The sequence below is a fragment of the Acipenser ruthenus genome, chromosome 48, assembly GCF_902713425.1.
Source record: "Acipenser ruthenus chromosome 48, fAciRut3.2 maternal haplotype, whole genome shotgun sequence".
In the NCBI taxonomy this organism is placed as follows: Eukaryota; Metazoa; Chordata; class Actinopteri; order Acipenseriformes; family Acipenseridae; genus Acipenser; species Acipenser ruthenus.
The window spans coordinates 1788317-1800660 of NC_081236.1; the positions used below are offsets into that span (position 1 = coordinate 1788317).

The 12344-nt window shown below is 42.8% G+C and overlaps 1 protein-coding gene across 2 annotated transcripts in view; it reads left to right on the forward strand.

Moving 5' to 3' along the window:
• The first annotated feature begins 5224 nt into the window (after positions 1-5224).
• LOC117404602 (neuroligin-2) overlaps positions 5225-12344 on the forward strand; it is a 113015-nt gene continuing 105895 nt past the window's right edge. The window contains exon 1 of one of the 2 annotated variants that reach the window (XM_059014421.1): positions 5225-6128. The gene's annotated coding sequence lies outside the window, so the exon portion shown is untranslated. The remainder of the gene's footprint in view (positions 6129-12344) is intronic. The other variant, XM_059014420.1, reaches the window with a different exon arrangement.

Sequence of the window (12344 nt, forward strand, 5' to 3'; positions counted from 1 at the left end):
CATTTCAGTCTCCATGCCTCAAGCCTGCTCTAGACTGGAGGGAGCACCCTTTCGTTCTCTTAGGGGGTGAAGGAGGGAGCAGTTCAGTCTCCATGCATCAAGCCTGCCCTGGGCTGGAGGGAACACCCTTTCTCTTAGGGGGGTGAGGGAGGGAGGGAGCAGTTCAGTCCCCATGCCTCAAGCCTGCCCTGGACTGGAGGGAGCACCCTTTCGTTCTCTTAGGGGGTGAAGGAGGGAGCAGTTCAGTCTCCATGCATCAAGCCTGCCCTGGGCTGGAGGGAGCACCCTTTCTCTTAGGGGGGTGAGGGAGGGAGGGAGCAGTTCAGTCTCCATGCCTCAAGCCTGCTCTAGACTGGAGGGAGCACCCTTTCGTTCTCTTAGGGGGTGAAGGAGGGAGCAGTTCAGTCTCCATGCATCAAGCCTGCCCTGGGCTGGAGGGAGCACCCTTTCTCTTAGGGGGGTGAGGGAGGGAGGGAGCAGTTCAGTCCCCATGCCTCAAGCCTGCCCTGGACTGGAGGGAGCACCCTTTCGTTCTCTTAGGGGGTGAAGGAGGGAGCAGTTCAGTCTCCATGCATCAAGCCTGCCCTGGGCTGGAGGGAGCACCCTTTCTCTTAGGGGGGTGAGGGAGGGAGGGAGCAGTTCAGTCTCCATGCCTCAAGCCTGCTCTAGACTGGAGGGAGCACCCTTTCGTTCTCTTAGGGGGTGAAGGAGGGAGCAGTTCAGTCTCCATGCATCAAGCCTGCCCTGGGCTGGAGGGAGCACCCTTTCTCTTAGGGGGGTGAGGGAGGGAGGGAGCAGTTCAGTCTCCATGCCTCAAGCCTGCTCTAGACTGGAGGGAGCACCCTTTCGTTCTCTTAGGGGGTGAAGGAGGGAGCAGTTCAGTCTCCATGGATCAAGCCTGCCCTGGGCTGGAGGGAGCACCCTTTCTCTTAGGGGGGTGAGGGAGGGAGGGAGCAGTTCAGTCCCCATGCCTCAAGCCTGCCCTGGACTGGACTGAGGGAGTGCTCTTTTCTCTTAAGGGGGTGAGAGAGGGAGGGAGGGAGCAGTTCAGACTCCATGAATGTTAATCTTTAGTAAATGGTTTGCAGGCAACTCTGGGGATTTCATATTGGGTAGAAAACAAATTGTATTTGAAAGGGTTTTTTTTAATGATTGTTCCCTTCCCCCTTTGACAGTGTCTTCAGCACATGCAATATTAAGCAGTGCTTGAAGACACTGTCGCTTGATGAAGTGCTCGGTGCTGTTTGAAGATTCTGTGAAAGGAAAGCGAATCGTCTTGGCAGTTTCCGTGGAAACCAGCGGAACAGAGGGAGAGCTGAGTGACACTCTACCAAGAGCAAGACAACTAGAGAGAGATGAGGAGAGACAGAGAGAGCGAGAGAGAGAGAGAGAGAGAGGATGAGAGAGAGGAGAGAGAGAGAGTGAAAGAGAGGAGGAGAGAGAGAGGAGAGAGGGAGAGAGGAGGAGAGAGAGAGAGAGCGAGAGAGAGAGAGAGAGAGAGAGAGAGGGAGAGAGGAGGAGCGAGAGGGAGAGAAAGGGAGAGAGAGGAAAGAAATAAAGAATGTGCTTGAGATGTATTATACTGAAACTGGCTCTTGGCTCCCAGTCACCCAACTCTGTTAGGCTCCTCCAGTCTGGTTAACACAGTCAGTTAAACACAGTCCAGTCCCTCAGCTCTAAACACCAGAGCAACCAGCCCCCCCTCCCCTCACTCCACCACCGAGTGTGAAGAGTTACCATGACGATTACAAATCTCTTGGAACTCATCCATTGCAATGATAGGAAAACTGGAGAGATGCATCTCCTCCTGAGTATTCAACAGCTGGCAATATAGAGAACAGAGAGGAGAACCCCGAACATTAGAAACACCTGCCATCTAAAGCACACACTTTGGTGGCACAGGGCTGAAACATGGCATGCATTATTCAAACCACTGTCACATATGAGTCACTCTATTATAGCTGCATCCCTCTGCTGCAAGTCTCAGAACTGACAGCTGTCAACTGACCAAGAATGGATACTGAAGCAAATGGAGCTACAATGGGATGCCATTGATAGAGTGGTACCACAGTAGTGAAGTCATAACATTATAATGGTATCAGTGTTGATTGTATGAATCAATCCACAGTGCTGGTAATCCAGTGCAGTCCAGTACAGTATCATGGTGATATATCAGGACCAGACAGACAGACAGACAGTGTGCTAGGGTATCAGGACCATTGTCTGTCTGTCTGTCTGCCTGCCTGTCTGTCTGTTTGTCTGCCTGCCTGTCTGTCCGTCTGTCTCCATGCCTGTCTGTCTGTCTGTCTGTGTGCATGTCTGTCTGTCTCTCTGTCTGTCTGTCTGTCCTTCTGTCTGTATGTCTGTCTGCATGTCTGTCTGTCTGTCTGTCTGTCTGTCTGTCTGCATGTCTGTCTGTCCGTCTGTCTCCATGTCTGTCTGTTTGTCTGTCTGTGTGCATGTCTGTCTGTCCTTCTGTCTGTATGTCTGTCTGCATGTCTGTCTGTCTGTCTGCATGTCTGTCTGTCTGTCTGTCCTTCTGTCTGTATGTCTGTCTGCATGTCTGTCTGTCTGTCTGTCTGTCTGTCCGTCTGTGTGCATGTCTGTCTGTCTGTCTGTCTGTCTTTCTGTCTGTCTGTCTGCCTGCATGTCTGTCTGACTGTCTGTATGTCTGTCTGCATGCCTGTCTGTCTGTCTGTCTGTCTGCATGTCTGTCTGCATGTCTGTCTGCATGTCTGTCTGTCTGCATGTTTGTCTGCATGTTTGTCTGCATGTCAGTCTGTCTGTCTGTCTGTCTGTCTGTCTGTGTGCATGTCTGTCTGTCTCTCTGTCTCTCTGTCTGTCTGTCTGTATGTGTGCATGTCTGTCTGTCTCTCTGTCTGTCTGTCTGTCTGTCTGTCTGCATGTTTGTCTGCATCTCTGTCTGTCTGACTGTCTGTCTCCCTGTCTGCATGTCTGTCTTCATGTCTGTCTGCATGTCTGTCTGCCTGTCTGTCTGTCTGCATGTTTGTCTGCATGTTTGTCTGCATGTCAGTCTGTCTGTCTGTCTGTCTGTCTGTCTGCCTGTCTGTCTGTCTGTCTGTCTGTCTGTCTGTCTGTGCTCAGCTGGTGGTTCTGCTGGCTCTCAGGGTAATAGAGATTAGAATGGAGTCTCAGCTATAGCTCTAGGGAAATATTTTGCCCCGTTTTGCAATCTGTTCATTAGCTGACCTGCATGTCTGCTGTTTCAAGTTCTGGCCTCGGGGGAGTTGTATTGTAGGGGAATATTCCACACTGGAAAGATGGAGTCTTGCTATTTTTGTATAACCCAATAGAAGAATCCCATTAGCTCTTAAGAAAAAAAGATATTTTAAGCTTGAAGAGAAATGTTCCATTGCGATTCTCTCTCTCTAATCTTCCACTGCACTTAAAGAGCAACCTGATACAGGACTGAAATAGCAAAATCGTTTTCACCGATGTCTCTTCTTATTTCGATTCACCTTGTACAGCCGTGTGCACATCTATCAGAGCCCCCCATTGCTTCAGGAGGGCGCATGAAATCAAACCACTGCAACTGGAAATCCGGGAAAATTATCAAGATAGGCAAATGAGTGATTGTCTAATTTAACTGATGACTTTAATAAGCCACACATGCAATTAATTTAAAACAGTAAGAGAAAAGGAACACAGAGCCACAAATCGTAAAATGCAGGAGACTTTTTAAAAGTTGTTTCAGATGCCTAATTAAAGCAGAAAGCGGTCTCACGTTTTCACACACGAGTGCCTGTTGTTTCTACTGATTACTGAGAGGAAACTGAGATTCTCCCACCCAGAGGTTTTCATGCAGGCGGGTATGTAAAGGATATTAATGACACATCTTGAGGTGTTCTGATAAATGTGCACACAGCTGTAGCTGCTGTGGAATCTCCCTTTAGGTTATTCTGTAAAACCAGGCATTTGACCAGATGACTAATAAGTTCATGCTTTGGGCTAAATGCTACAGTGTGAAGCTCATAATTTGACAGATTGCCTAAACACCTTGATTAACGGGTTCACAGCAAAGGAAATAATCCCATTAATCTCCCTGCTGTGCACCTCCAGTCTTTATGTGAAGCTTTGAAGAGATAGCAAACCAAATGAGATTTCCCCAGGTCATGTCAAGCCTTACTGCCTGTCAATAACCAATCAGCTGCTTCCCCTAATGACTGACATGCTTTGCAGCCTTGCTTTGGCAATGCAATCTCTTCTCTGATTGGTCAATACAACAAATCTCATTGGCCAGTACAGTATCTGGAAACAGAAATGCTATAACATGTATTTTCATTTTAAAACGAAATCTTTCTTTCAGGTAGTCTTGCACGTCCTTGGTTAGCTGGAGAGCAAAACTGACCCCACACCTGCAACACCTTCATTCCTGTCATAAGCCAACCAGCTGCGGCTCCCCCTATTGACAGACATGCTTTTTGCCAATAACCTGCTTTGACCCAGGAGACACTGCTGAGGTGAAATGACCTAGGAAGTGCAAGTGTAACAGATGTCCAGAGACTAAAACATGGAAAGTGAGAACTTTCTTTAAGCTAAAGTAACACCCGATAACATGTTTTAGAATGCAAATACCGGTTTGGTATAATATGTGTTTCTTTCAGAACTGCACATTTGAGATCTCTATAATGAACGGGACAGGAATGATTATTATTTATATCTTAGCAGACACCCTTATCCAGGGCGGCTTACAATTGTTACAAAATATCACATTGTTTTTACATACAATTACCCATTTATACAGTTGGTTTTTTTACTGGAGCAATCTAGGTAAAGTACCTTGCTCAAGGGTACAGCAGCAGTGTCCCCCAGATGGGATTGAACCCACGACCCTCCAGTCAAGAGCCCTAACCACTACTCCACACTGCTGCCCGATTCGTAAAATTCGTAAAACACCCACCCGCCAGCACGCTGCAAATTCATCATCAGAGAGGTCAGTGTGATGAAAACGCTGATGAGCATGACGTATTAACATAATTACAGAATATAATAAATAAGACTTAGTAATGAAATGCTTCATCAGGTTTGATAAGCAATGCTGCAGCTTAGAGCAACAATGTAAGCGTGCAATAATAGGGTGTTCTCAGTGCATTAAGCTTATAATGTTTCACGACAATTAGATACGCGCTTATCCAGGTACATGCAAGAATATAAGTGAGACCGACGGATGGACGGACTGACCGTTCACGTGTTCACACACACACGCACGCACGCACACGCACGGAGAAAGGGGTAGTACCGCTTTAAGATGCTCTGACGTCACCTTGATGCAGGTTTCTGAGATTTCTTCATGGACCCTGACTCACTTCATGTCTGAATCAGCCGAGGGACTCGCTGCTTCTGTGGATGGAAACGTGAAAATTGGGATTCAGGGAGAAAAGGAAGGGGGGGTGAATTTAACAAACACACACTGCCGACAGATCGCTCCAAACTCGGGATTGAGAACATTAAAGAACACACAGAAATAACAGCATCCTCTTTGCAGACATCGCCAGCTCCGGGGATATATGGCAAAGCAGTGTTTATGAATAACATTAATAACAGGCTACCAGAGAGAGCATTGTGATTTTGTGATTGAGTATTTTTTCCTAATTTGCGAATCAAAGAAAGGGACACGGGCGGACGAGGAGGACGGAGAGCAAGGAGTCGTGGATTTATTTTTTAAATATATATATACATCATGCACCTCAATATATATACAAAGATTTCTGCAAAGATGGCTATTTTTTCGTTTGTTTAATATTGAGAAGACCGACAGATGTTGTGGAATGCGTTTGCAATGTAGATGAGGCGCTCGGAAATGATATAAAAAAACACATTTTGGTTATTTTTTACCGTTTGTATATATTTTATTATTTAAAAAAAATGCACGTCTCTAGTGATCTGGGAGAAAGCAGAGGAGTGTGAGTTTCACAGGGGATCCGAAGCTATTTTCCTTTTCCGTTTTTTTTTTTTTTTATAGAATAAAAATGCGTTGATGCATTGAGAGAATCTTGTCGGCGCTGAACAGAAGCCGAACGAGTCTGTAATTCCAAATTCAAGAGCAGGGAGGCAGATATTGCAAAGAGGATTCTATCCGCCGCTCCAGAGCCCAGAGCCGAGCCGAGGTAGGTAACCTGCTCGCCATTTCTAGGGACTGCATTTTTGTTTCAGTTGAAAATGATTGGAAAACAATTTCATGTATGGTTTTATTTTAGGGTAAACGTTTTGAGTGTGTTTACAGGAAAGAAATGTTTATCCGCTGAAAAAGTCGTGTGTGTGTCGTTACATAACTGCCGGTACGAGATATTGCATCCACATAAACACACACACACACACACACACACACTGACACACACTGACACACACTGACACACACACACACTGACACACACACACACACTGACACACACTGACACACACTGACATACACACACACACACACTGACACACACACTCACACACACACACACTGACACACACACACACACACACACACACACACTGACATACACTGACACACACACACACACACACTGACACACACTGACATACACTGACACACACACACACACTGACACACACACACTCACACACACACACTGACACACACACACACACACACACACACTGACATACACTGACACACACACACACACACACACACTGACACACACTGACATACACACACACACACTGACATACACACACACACACACTGACATACACACACACACACACTGACATACACACACACTGACACACACACACACACTGACATACACACACACTGACACACACACACACACTGACACACACACACACTGACATGCGCACATACACTGACACACACGCACACAGACACTAACACACACTCTCTCTCTCTCACACACACACACAGACACTCTCTCTCTCTCTCTCTCTTCTCTCTCACACACATTGTAAACTGTGTTGTAAATAAATTTTGGGGTGTTTGAATTATGCGTTCATCCCTAAATATCACTAGGATACTACTTACAGTAGATGACCTGTGGTTTGCGCCAGCTGTCGCTTGGACTGTTATATAGAAATCGCTACATGACTATATTATTATTATTATTATTATTATTATTATTAGTATTAGTATTATTATTAGATTCAGCCTAAGGGGTCGAATTGGAATAGATTAGATTTCATCCTCGATTTAACAAACTCCTCCCCATTTTAAAATTAGCATGTTAAGTAATTCAAGTCGATTAAAAGCCGTGTGCCAAATCGTGTTCTTTACAAATGTGTTGTGGAAAATAATGCGGCCCATCTACCGTGTCTATTAATTTTAATCGAATGCAATAACTTATGCTACGAATTATTATTATTATTATTATTATTATTATTATTATTATTATTATTATTATTGTCATGTCTCTTTCCAATCCCCCCGCCCCCCGCTCCACACGAGCCTGAACCCGAGTCCATTTTTCCTTTGACTTAAAGAAGTGTTTTTTTTTTTTTTAATTCAGTTTGAAATCATGCGAAGAAACAGAGTACAGCTACACACTCACGAAGCCTTGCGGTTAATATGAACCGTATTTTGTCATCTATAAATAGGAAAAGAAATGACGTGTTTACAAGGCTTTTCATCTTTTGAACTCAGCAAGGCAAGCGGCTGTCGTGTAACCATCTATCCGCTCCAAACGATTCGGAGAGGGGTCTGAGCGTCACGCACCTCAAAAGCAATTATTAAATAATACATTTAATACACGAACACGGCCTAGGTATAGAATATGTAGAATTGTATTAGTATAGTGAGAAGCAGTGCTCAAATTATTATTATTATTATTATTATTATTATTATTATTATTATTATTATTATTATTGTTATTGTTATTATTATTATTATTATTATTATTATTATTATTATTATTATTAGGCTCATAGCTGACACACCTTTTGATTTCGGTGAGTGCTTGAAAACAGTTTTGGTATGTGCGGGTTTATGCTATCTCTGTTTTTGTTTGATTTGGTTTGAATGTTTCTGAGGTCACGCTGTCTTGGTTCTGTTGTTAATGTGTTGCCTTACTATTTAACTCGAGTCTTGTATTATCGGCACCCATCTGTACAAATCATATGCAAATTCCACCTTGTTCAACACATAATAGCCTCAGTGGAGCCAACAAGCCTCAGTTAAGCGTCTAAAAAAAGCGAGACTAACGTTGAAATCACGTATTTCTAAATCTGTGAGAATGTCTGTAGTTCTGTAGAGTGTGTGTGACATTCACAAAACCAACACGTGTTGTACTGTCACGCCCTGACGTCACAATAGCATGATAGTTACTGGTTAATTGAATCACCCAGAATTCAGAACCGTAACCCTAAGCCTTTTACTGTCCAATCATTTGTTTATTTAGTAGATGCCTTTATCCAAGGCGACTTACAAAGACTAGGGTGTGTGAACTATGCATCAGCTGCAGAGTCACTTACAATTACGTCTCACCCGAAAGAAGGAGCACAAGGAGGTTAAGTGACTTGCTCAGGGTCACACTATGAGTCAGTGGCTGAGGTGGGATTTGAACCGGGGACCTTCTGGTTTCAATCTCTGTTCTTTAACCACTGGACCACACAGCCTCCTTTAGGTAATTACAAGAACAACTTTCTGTCGAGAGGTTCCGTGACACCATAGCCCAGAATATAAAAGTCAGGACAGTTTACAAAATATTACACACTCCGAAAATTACTGTTTATAAGGGGTCGTACTGTCACAGGGTCCTGACTGTAGGAAACGTTTCCAGGCTCTGGCGCTGGCTTAGGAAGTGACTGTTTCTCTTCATGCGCTACAGCGGCCCCTACTGGCCAAGGTGCACAGTAAGTCAAATGGGATACCTGCAGGTCTGGCCTTTGTCCTCAAGGGGCCGACAGACAGCAGATATATTCACTGTAGAGCACTGTAAAGTGGCAGAAATTAAAATTAGTTTTTTTTGTGTGGTTGTTAACATAATGTGATAATTTTTTGATTGTCTTAGAATTATTCAGCGTGGTTATTAACTACAGGAGTCATGCGCAGTCTTATTTATTATCTTAAAGAGTCTGTATTAAAAAAAAAAAAAAAAAACCTGCTGATTAAGGCTATTTGCGTCGCTGGTGGCATTTTAAATCACAATAGAGAAGCGATGCCGTGAAACAAGAAATACAGTTCTGGCCAAAAGTCTTGCATCACCTAGAATTTTAGTATTGAGACATTAATAAAATAAAATAAACTTTATGAACATAATTGTAATATTTTAGTTGACATCATGTAATCAAAGAAACTACAAAATGATCTCACTAAAGTCTACCGGAAGCCATAACAGTAGTACAGTATTTCATGTTAGGTTCAGAAATGTCACATTTTTAAATGTTTGTCAGTTTTTCGTTAAGTACAGTACACCCTCGCTACTACAAACCCGTTGGGGTCCAAGCCTTTTGTTCGTTGTATCGAGGGGTTCGTTATAGCGAAAGGACAATCAAACTGAACGATAAACTGCTGGAGTAAGTTAATGAGATGTATGCAGTATTCTGCCTTTGCTTTATAAATGGCACTACTAAAAACAAAACTCCCGAGCTGAACTTTTATTCATAATCAATCTGACACGAATCGTTTTCAAAGTGCACCAAGTCTTAATCCAACACGCAAGAATCCCAAACTGTGATTTTGTATTCCAAATCAACCCGACATGAAAAGTTCATCAGATCCTCGTTTTTTTCTTTAATCAATTTTGCTTTGCCGCATGGTTGCTGAACAAGCCAAAAAACAGAGTGCTTTTTGACAACCCATATTCACGACAGAGAGACATGCCTGCGTTGCTGATTTTTTCAAACGACCAATTTAGTTTCCAGCTTTGTTGCAACATAAGTGTTTTTGTTTCAGAGGCACAGTTACACATCGCGCGCTTTTTATTAAGAGTCGACTTCACCGCGGAGGGGGCGTCCCGTGCGTACAGACCCGGATGTTGACAGTGTGTGTGTTTATATTATCTTATTTAATTTTTTGTTTGGGTTCCAGGGACCAGGTTCTTTATAATGAAGGGCAAAAACTACAAAGCGGTGTGTAATTCAACAGGTAACATTATTCAGCAGGTTTCATTCCATTTGTTAATTCTAGAGGGGGATGCAACATTTATGGCCATAGCTGTATCTGCGTCAGCTTAATGTTTGCACATATTCAAAGCAACAAATATTTGCAACTGTAAACTGTACATAAACTGAACGGAGTGATTATGCAAATTTGATATATTTCAATATTTACAGATTTTTAATAACCGTGAAATTAGTGAAGATTTCTTGCCAGCAAACAGGGAATTTAAAATGAGAGCTTTCAGTAAGACAACAAACATGTCCATATAGAATAGTATTGAATAGAAATAGCCATGAACAGTTTAATGACAATTGAACTAGAGGTATTTAAAACCTAGTCATCGGGTAAGCAAAATGAGGTTTCACGGTGAAGTATATTAAAATGTGTGATTGACAGTGTGTGGAATATCTCTTGTGTTCTGAAGATCCTTGTTTAAATGCAAGTGTGACAGACAGACGGACGCATGTACAGACAGAGAGACACCATATATCCCTGTTAGTGAAATAATAATACCACGTTTCATCACAATTGCATCAGCGTTTTTTTTTTTTTCAGATATAAAGAGGCAAGACTCCATATGCACAATAACATCCAGATATAGGGCAGCAGTGTGGAGTAGTGGTTAGGGCTCTGGACTCTTGACCGGAGGGTTGTGGGTTCAATCCCAGGTGGGGGCACTGCTGTTATACCCTTGAGCAAGGTACTTTACCTAGATTGCTCCAGTAAAAACCCAACTATATAAATGGGTAATTGTATGTAAAAATAATGTGATATCTTGTAACAATTGTAAGTTGCCCTGGATAAGGGTGTCTGCTAATAAATAATAATATTATAATAATAAACAAAGCAGTAATCCGTGCAAGTACACTGTTTTAACTATGAACTGTAAGTAATAGGAGTCCAATGGTGTTCATTTAATTCAAGAAACTCTGTCCCATCAGTAAGCAGGCTGCCCCCTTTTGTTTGTACCTTGACCGACGTTGTAGATTTTTCACTGTATATGGTTTGCCTTTTGTAAGCATGCAGTTTTTCACATTAAAAACACTGTTACATATATCAATAGAGGCTAATGAAATAAAAAGGCAATGCTTTTAAGCCTGTACAGTTATTAACACTGTGAAGCCTTACTGAATATGGGCGATGTTACCTAGGAGGCCTTGTTACAGGGGACCAGATCAATACATTCATTAAGTAAGGGGGGGGGGAGTGAGGAAGTGTCTTAATTTCCGCAGTCGTCAGTATCGTGAAAAATCACTGTGACCTACATCCACTAGTTCCCTCACCCCTAGATTCTAATCATCTCAACAACATGTGTGGTCCAGTGGTTAAAGAAATGGGCTTGTAACCAGGAGGTCCCCGGTTGAAATCCTACCTCAGCCACTGACTCATTGTGTGACCCTGAGCAAGTCACTTAACCTCCTTGTGCTCCATCTTTCGGGTGAGACGTAATTGTAAGTGACTCTGCAGCTGATGCATAGTTCACACCCCTTAGTCTCTGTAAGTCGCCTTGGATAAAGGCGTCTGGAGACAGTCTCTATTATGTACCCTCCCCTTGCAAAACCAACTACCAGGGGAGATTTGCATACCACAGTGACCCTTTCTGAATTCTCTAATATTTAGATCTAATTGAATCAGCTCCTGCAAGCCTGTCCCCACAGTTTCAGATTGGTTCAGTGTGGGTGTGGCACGTATGGATATTGAAGGGGGCTGACTCATTCCTTTAATCTTTCATTGGATGGATCGTTATTGCTAATGCCTTTCTGTGTGAGAAGGAGTTTGGCTATTAATATCAGGCTTGAGATCAGGCTTGCAGAAATTGAAATGTGTATTTGTTTTGCGGTTCAATCTGAGAGAAATGGAACCGCGTAGTTACAGTAACAAACTATACAGCATTTTATCGATATTCCTTTTTGGGATATTATACTTCTGTAACGATGCTTTGAAAAATGAACAATTGTGCAGTATTCCGATGAAGCCAGTGTTTTAATAATTCGTGATGCGCTTTCCGTCTTTAAAACAACATTAGCCATAATATTTCGATGGGATTAAATGTTTTCATCATGTCTGTGCATTCGCGCTGCATGTTTGGTCTCGTGATTTGTTTTAAAGATTATTTGGGCTTTTTCAGAGGGTTACTGAACACACTCTGAATGTGAAATCATTATTATTTATTTTTTAGCAGACACCTTTATCCAGGGTGACTTACAATTGTAACAAGATATCACATTATTTTTACATACAATTACATTAGTTT